Below are 9321 nucleotides of genomic sequence, written 5' to 3'. Positions count from 1 at the left end.
TGTATGCAGGTGTGACACACACCTGTGATGTTCCCACTAACTCCACCCACCACCCCACGAACCCCCCAACCCCGTAATCACACCGGTCGATATGCTTTAAGAAGCTCGTGGCTCAAGTGGTAGAGCATAGAATAGACCTGGGTTTGATTCCAGCATAAGTGAAAACACTGGATATTGTTTTCTTAAGCCTGCCGCCCCTGTTTACCTAGCAGTAAATAGGTACCTGGGCAGTAGCCCAGGTACCTGTTCACTGCTTGGGTTAAAGGACACCCACTGGAAATAAGCTAAACATCAGGCTTTTCTTGGATTATCTTCTTGGATTACTAATCTTTCGTGGCAATAATTCAAATAAAATCTTCTAAACTAAATAACTACACCTATTTTGGGTTATCCTATTTGTTACGTTTTCTATGTTAAAATGTAGATTAAGAAAACGCAGTGACTGCTCTGGTCGAGTGAGAAACTATGTTAAAATAGAGACAATCGCTATTTATGTGAAACACCTTTGCTAAAATAGCAAATAAAAGCTTCTGAGTTCTTATACATCTAGAGTATTATACAGAATAATGCATACTTAACATAACTTGAGGCAGAATAGCGGGGTTTGCAGTCTATCAACTACATGAGGGTCATTAAGGCTGCAGGTTACCTTTCCATTACCAGAAAAGAATACTATAATCCCTAAAATAGGACTTAAAGTAAACTATGAGCATATATACGTTGAGAGAAATACAACCCCCGGTGTATAAATCCTGTGATATATACATATATACTGAAGTTTGTTGCCTGTAAATCAGACTGCTTAATGCAAGGGTTTTAGATTTGTTACTTTAAAAAATATATATTAATGATATATTTTTGTCAATGCAATGTTCACCCTTTATATCTCTCCTAATAATTCATCCTTGGAATTAATCGCCGACTCTCGTAGTTAGTTTAATCTCCGTTTGTTTATTAACATTAGTTTTGTTTGCGTGAATGGCTGACCTTGTGGTTATGTTACCCCTCCCTTCCTGACTAACCTTACTCCGCTCTCTCTGTTACACCTTCACTCTTAGGTACATCTCCTGCGTATTCCTTGTCTTCATTCTCCTCCTTCTCCTTCTCCTTCTCCTTCTCCTCCTCCTCCTCCTCCTCCTCCTCCTCCTCCTCCTCCTCCTCCTCCTCCTCCTCCTCCTCCTCCTCCATGTTGAAGATTGAGACACTTATGCAGCATATGGGAATCTTTATTCAGGAAACGTTTCGCCACACAGTGGCTTCATCAGTCCAATACAAAGAGGAAAGCGTAAGGAGAGGAGTATGAGGTAATCAGTCCCTCAGCCTTGAGTCGATGTGTTCAGTCCATCAATCTTGTAGAATGTACAGCATAGGGCCGTAGACGTGGCTTATATACTGTAGTGAGGTGAGGTGAAGCAGACGGAGGCGGGGTCATAGTGGTACCATCCACTAGTCGAAGTAGGTCTTCGTCCAAAGGTTGAACAAGTGTGGAAGAATTCTTTGTAACAAGATCCCATGATGCTGCAGTGTCTGACAGTTGTGATGAATGGTTTGAAAAACCGACAAGTTGAAGAGTGAGACACTTATGCAGCATATGGGAATCTTTATTCAGGAAACGTTTCGCCACACAGTGGCTTCATCAGTCCAATACAAAGAGGAAGGCGTAAGGAGAGGAGGAGTATGAGGGACTGAGGCTGAGGGACTGATTACCTCATACTCCTCCTCTCCTTACGCCTTCCTCTTTGTATTGGACTGATGAAGCCACTGTGTGGTGAAACGTTTCCTGAATAAAGATTCCCATATGCTGCATAAGTGTCTCAATCTTCAACTTGTCGGTTTTTCAAACCATTCATCCTCCTCCATGTCCTCCTTTTCCACTTCCTGCTACTTATCTCCTCCTCGTCCAATGGAAATAAGTCACTTTGACTTTTTTGGGTTATCTTAGGTTCTCTACACATATGCTGCTATGTATGATAATCTGTGTAACTGTATTTATTGATAACTCTGAAACATTTATCTACATAACTGTATTTGTGTATACCTGAATAAACTTATTTACTTACTTTTCCTGCTCCCCTACTCTTCTCCTCCTACTCTCCTTCTTCCTCCTGTTACTCTTGGTAAGTTCACTGTGAGGGACTTGAGAGTAACGATATCAGAGAATCTCACATTCAACTTGAATGTTAATAATTCAAGGGTCACAACAACGTTATTCTTGCAGCGGCAAAGATAATGATAGACGCGATAACTAGAACATTCAAGCCAAGAGACGTCATACCAGTAATGGTGTTATTCAAGTCACTTGTTCTCTCTAGGTTGGGATATTGCTATACCAACCCCCCCTCCCCCTCCCTCAAGACAAGATATATTGCTGAACTGGAAAACATCCCTTGAACCTTCGCTTCCTGTTTACATTCAGTCAGGCATCCGAACTACTGGAAACACTTGAAGTCCTTTGAACTGAACTCTTCGGAAAGTAGGTGAGAAAGATACATCATAATTTACATCTGCTAAATTGTGGAGGAATCGGTCCCAAACTCTCACACTGCTATCACTCTATATGAAAGGATGAAGCTTGGCAGACGGTGCAAAATACATCCAATCAAAAGGACAAGATGACTACACTAGGAGAGAACTCAATGAGTGTAGGGAACCCAAGACTCTTCAATATGTTTCCTTCATGCTTAAGAGAATTACCAACAAACCTCTGGCCATCTTCATGAAGGGTCTTGATAAGTTTCTAAAGTCAGTTCTTAGTAAACCGGCATGTACTGCTTAAGTTGGATTGCGTGTGGTGGCACCAACAGCCTGGTTGATCAGGTCAGCAACCGGGAGGTCTGGCCAGGGGTCACTGCAAGAGCAGTGACCCCTGGAAGCAACTACTAGCAACCTTCCTCCTCTTCTCTTTGTTCTCCTAATCTTTGTATTTCTATTTATCTTCCTCTTTCTCCTGTTTCTCCTCTTTCATTCATATATTTTCTCCAGTTTTGTTAGTGTTAAATACGTTATATATTTACTCGATGGGCCCATGATCAATCACAAGTCTTTTGTTCATCTTCGTCAGTTGTTGGGATCCTCTCCAAAATACGCTACTACGCGCCACAATCAGCCCTTCTCACACTATACTACTCACTCATCTATCCCTACCTCACCTATGCTATTTGTGCTTGGGGATCAACAGCAGCAACAAACCTAAAGCCAATAATAACCCAACAAAAACCCGCAGTAAGAATTATCAAGCAATCCAATACTAGGCAACACCTTCCCCCCACTCTTCTAAGATCTAAACTTACTCAACCGTACAGAACATCCATACTTACTACTGTGCAACCTACATTTACAAAACCATAAATTCCAATAATAACCCTGAACTAAAACACTTTCTTGATAGTTGTGACGTTCCCCATGTTCGTCTAAACCCATAAAAATTTTTCTTTTATATTAAGGGGCCTAAAATCTGGAACTCCCTGCTTGAAAACTCTAGAACTGCAGACACAACCACCACTTTCCAAACTACCACTGGTGGCCTGGTGGCTAAAGCTCCCGCTTCACACACGGAGGGCCCGGGTTCGATTCCCGGCGGGTGGAAACATTTCGACACGTTTCCTTACACCTGTTGTCCTGTTCACCTAGCAGCAAATAGGTACCTGGGTGTTAGTCGACTGGTGTGGGTCGCATCCTGGGGGACAAGATTAAGGACCCCAATGGAAATAAGTTAGACAGTCCTCGATGACGCAGTGACTTTCTTGGGTTAACCTGGGTGGCTAACCCTCCGGGGTTAAAAATCCGAACGAAATCTTATCTTATCTCCCTGACACACCCCACCGTCAGCTAGCTACCTTTTCTCTTACTTGTATCATGCACACAAAAAACAAACTAGACCTCTCGATATCTGTAACGCCCCACAATTTACACTCACCCTCACCCAAATGACTGTAAACAAAATTTTGAATGAAGATATTGCCTAACAAATCTTGAACTAGTCATAAGTTTGCCTAAGATACTCCAATATAGGAGCTTTAATAGAAACTATGTATCATGCCAAGACAAAACCATTCTCATTGCTAAATTTACAAACTGTAATGTAGTTACCTAAATATCAATATGCTCCATAACTGTATCAATATAGTTTGAATTATTATTAGTCTGCCTGAAATGCCTAGTCATGCTAGGCATGATAGTGGCCCTCTTTGTAATTAGTATTTTATAATATGTAATCCACACATTGTAACCAATATTCCATAATATGTATTTGTAAGCACAGAGAAACAGAATCATCTAGCGGTGGCATACAGTCCTGGGCGGGCTGGTGATTGTTATGTTGCTATGATGCTTCTGACTTGTCAGGAGCGGGTTGGCCGGCTGACTCGATTATCTCGTTGGTGGTAATCATTTCACCCAGGCAGAATAATTCTAGCCAGCAGCTGGTTTATATTGCAGTGACCTCTAACTTCTTTCCTTGAGTGTTATTTGTGACGCTGTTGCTAACAGTTGCATATTGGACAACTTATTACTGCAGGCCTGCAACACAAGTACTGGTGAAGTTTATGACACTCAGCCAGAACTGTTCCTCTGGGCTCCAAAGATTAATCCGTCAGAGTCAGTGTGTGTTCCTCTGGGCTCTAAAGAATTTTACCATTGCCAATATATAATACAACAACCTGTGTGGCTACTCTTATATACATGAAATTTTACAAGGCTGAAGCATGAACTGTCTACCTGACACATTTATACCGCAGGATTGCTCTCCGGTCGTACTCCTTCACTCACGATGGCTCTCCTCTCATATTACGTGCAACATAACTGGCTCACTCACTGCCTTACTCACTGCCTCACTCATGACTCACAACACGCTACACCTGACAGTATATATATATATATATATATATATATATATATATATATATATATATATATATATATATATATATATATATATATATATATATATATATGTATAATATATATATATATATATATATATATATATATATATATATATATATATGTATAATATATATATATATATATATATATATATATATATATACAAGTAACTTTCTCCATTGATTCACCCCAAATAACTCCACCCATAGCATCCTCATCTCTTATTACCCTTCTCCACCGAGAGAGAGAGAGAGAGCCACACACCTGCACGACCAGGTCTACATGTGCATACTGAACAATCTATCCAGCAGCTTGAGGTGAGAGTGTAAGTCCAGTGTGAGGTGTGAGCTGGTATGTGTCATGGCGGCTCCTGCCACGGCTCCCACTGATGCGACGCCACACAACACTACGTACACACACTACGTACACACAACACTACGTACACACAACACTACGTACACACAACACTACGTACACACAACACTACGTACACACACACTGCAGAAAAAGCTTCTATAACCTTCAAGCGTTTTTCTTTGTGTAGAGCTTTATAAAGTTATAACTTGATCAAGGGAGGTTCCTTGATGCTGGTGAAGGGCTCTTGATCAAAGGAATTAGGCCTGACCTCCCCTTCCTTGGCTTGAATCTGATTGTCTCCCATTCCCCATGGGCTGTATGACCCTTACGGGTTTAGCGAGCCTACCTGAATATAATAATAAACTAGAACAGGGCGAAATATTGTCCAATAAATGTCTGTTCTCAAATGTGTATTTACCTTCATGTGTTTGCAGGGGTCGAGTTTTAGCTCCTGGCTCCGCCTCTTCGCTGGCCGATATGGGATTCGATTTCTCCTTACTTCGTGAGCCCTATCATACCTATTCTTAAAGCTGTGTATGGATCCTACCTCTATCACTGGTGAGGTGTTCTCTACCCAAGGATCAAACATGAATGCCTCCCAATTCCCTAGGCACTGCATGATCCTGACGGGTTTGGCGCTCTCCATCAATGTAGTCAGTAGTTAGCCTACTTCCAGAACACTCTGAGGTTGAAGAAACAGTTCGTAACAGCTCACTGACCAGGATGTTTTTGAATTTTCAGCTGTGCCCTCGAGTTCCTGTTTTCCGCCTCTCTAACAACCCATCCCCTATCCACCCAATCAATTTCAGAGTATTTTCTACGTCGTTATCATGTCATCCCTGTCCCTTCTGTCCTCTAGCGTCATGTTAACCACTGTGAGTGCTGTCTGCCCGTCCAATGCCTTGCCGTAACACACGCAATCAGTTTAGTAACCACGTGTTAATGTAAATAATAAGTCAAGATGCTAATATAAATAATAACACAAATACACTAATATAAATGATAAAACAAACACCAGCTGGGTCTTAAAGTGTTAAAGAAAAGAGATTGAATACCTTTTATTCCTTTCTGAATCCCTCTTTATAATATTCCATCCTCAAGCACAACTCAGCGGCGTGAAAACAAAAGTGCATCGTTAACGTGTGTTAGTAGTCACGCTGATAGATGATGGAGGGGAGCTCTTGATTCAAGAAATAAGAGCTATTATTCCCTTCCCAGACGGTCTATGACCCCTGCAAGTTTAGCGCTTCCCCGTGGATATAAGGTCCTTGGCGTGGAAGCCAAGCATGGCTGAGCAGACGACAATGAAGAAGGAAAGTGTGTGTGAAAGTGTCGGCGAGAGGTGTTAGGGAGGCGGCCTGGGGAAAGTATTTTTTACATGGGCAGTGTCCCTTCAGTCGACGATTATTCGACATTATGAAAGAGACATGCATACATACTTTCCCCTGGGACCGACTCCCCAGGCATCCTGATCATGTATTTGTTTCAAAGTCGTCGACTCCAAAGATTTTAGTCAAGACTATATATAATTATTAATCCAGAAGACTAGTAATCCAGGATAACTAATGAAATCGAGTTACTTAAGCTTAATTCCATTGTTATCTTCTAATTTCCCCCAGGATGCCACTCACGACAAACGGCTAGTACCCACGTACCTACAAATCTAAGGATACATACCCAACGTTATCCACCCGCCCCGAAGATGCAACCCGGGTCCCTAGATTGTGAGCCATCGGTGTCACACTGACCCACGCCACGTATTACCTCTCTGCATGAGGAATGGGTAGGTATACCATCGTACTGATGCTGTTTGGTTATATTTTTTGACTTGAGAATGACCGTCACATTTTTGTTAATGGTTAAGTTCATAACTAAGATGCTATACACAAATTTATATATTTTTTTCCAGAACAGAGTACTAATGAAGATTATTTTTGTTTATCTTAACTAAGGGTATATCTCAGCTTATGTATAGCCGTAAGTGATGGGTATATATAATTTTTTTATAGTTTTATAAGATTGGTATATCCTAGTGTGATTTTCGCTGCGAATTTTGAGGTTTGTGTCTGGCTGTAAAGTGCTGCTTGCCTTGGGGGGAGATATATCCCAGCTTGTATATGGCTGTATATATTAGCTAAGATATATTAAGAGGCTGTATTACTGTGACTGATGGTAATGGTAATATTACAAGTTGTATAACTGGTAATAATGTGTATAACTATAGTGGCGTACCGAGGGCATGTAATATATCAACTTGCATGTGTTAGGCACGACATGCCTCAGCTTGGCTGTATAATCCTCCGGGTTTAGCGCTTCCCCCTTGATTATAATAATAATAATAATAATGCCTCAGCTTGCACGTGTTGGGCACGAAATGCCTTAACTTGCACGTGTTAGGCACGACATATCTCAGCTTGCACGTGTTGGGCACGACATAGCTCAACCTGAACGTGTTGGACACGACGTACCTCAACTTGCACGTGTTCGGCACGACATATCTCAGCTTGCACGTGTTGGCCACGACATAACTCAACTTGCACGTGTTCGGCACGACATACCCCTCAAGGAAGGTTCCTTGATGTTGGTGAGGGGCTCTTGATTTAGGAAATTGGATCTGTGCTTCAGTTCCCCGAATTAAGCCTGAATGCCTTCCACTTCCCCCCCCCCCAGGCGCTGTATAATCCTCCGGGTTTAGCGCTTCCCCTTGATTATAATAATAATAATAATAATAATAATAATAATAATCGGCACGACATATCTCAGCTTGCACGTGTTGGCTACGACATAACTCACCTTGCACGTGTTGGGCACGACATAACTTGCACGTGTTAGGCACGACATAACTTGCACGTGTTGGGCACGACATAACTTGCACGTGTTGGGCACGACATAACTTGCACGTGTTGGGCACAACATAACTTGCACGTGTTGGGCACAACATAACTTGCACGTGTTGGGCACAACATAACTTGCACGTGTTGGGCACAACATAACTTGCACGTGTTGGGCACAACATAATTTGCACGTGTTGGGCACGACATAACTTGCACGTGTTGGGCACAACATAACTTGCACGTGTTGGGCACAACATAACTTGCACGTGTTGGGCACAACATAACTTGCACGTGTTGGGCACAACATAACTTGCACGTGTTGGGCACAACATAACTTGCACGTGTTGGGCACAACATAACTTGCACGTGTTGGGCACAACATAACTTGCACGTGTTGGGCACAACTTGCACGTGTTGGGCACAACATAACTTGCACGTGTTGGGCACAACATGCACGTGTTGGGCACAACATAACTTGCACGTGTTGGGCTCTCTAGCGGAGGTCTTGTACGTTTCTCAAACAATTAAAAGTTAATTGCATTCATTTTCTTATGCCGGGACGTTTGACACTATTCGACACTCGTCATTATCACCTCTGGAGAGGCTTACCTGTGCTCTGGGTGGAGAAAGTGTGGAGGTATGGGCGTCCGGTGTGTGTGTGTGTGTTGTCGTGATGTAACGAGGCTTAACGAGGCACGTGGATCGTTATCTTCAGCCCAGCAACACTTGAAACTCTCTCCACCAGCAGCATCTATGACTCTATCCTCCAGCAACACTTGAGACCCTCCCCCAGCAATACCTAAGACTCTTCCTTAGGATAATAAGCTGGAAAGTTGCACACACACCCGCCAGTGAAGAGGCGGGGCCAGGAGCTGTGACTCGACCCCTGCAACCACAAACCACAACTATGTAAGCAACACACACACACACACACACACACACACAGGGATGGGTTGACTGCATTTTCTTGCAGGAATAGCAGGTAAAGTACTGTAGTGAATCAGGGAATACCTGACAGAAAGGAAACAACGTGTGTTGGTACGTGGCAAGATGTCAGAGTGAGCGCATATGTCGAGTGGGGTTCCACAAGGGTCAGTCCTAGGTCCGGTGCTGTTTCTTGTATATGTGAATGACATGACGGAAGGAATAGATTCAGAGGTGTCCCTGTTCGCAGACGATGTGAATCTAATGAGGAGAATACAAGCGGACGAGGATCAGGTAAGTCTACAAGGGAATCTGGACATAC

Source organism: Cherax quadricarinatus, chromosome 35 (assembly GCF_038502225.1).
Source record: "Cherax quadricarinatus isolate ZL_2023a chromosome 35, ASM3850222v1, whole genome shotgun sequence".
In the NCBI taxonomy this organism is placed as follows: Eukaryota; Metazoa; Arthropoda; class Malacostraca; order Decapoda; family Parastacidae; genus Cherax; species Cherax quadricarinatus.
Note: the sequence above shows the minus strand (reverse complement) of the source record.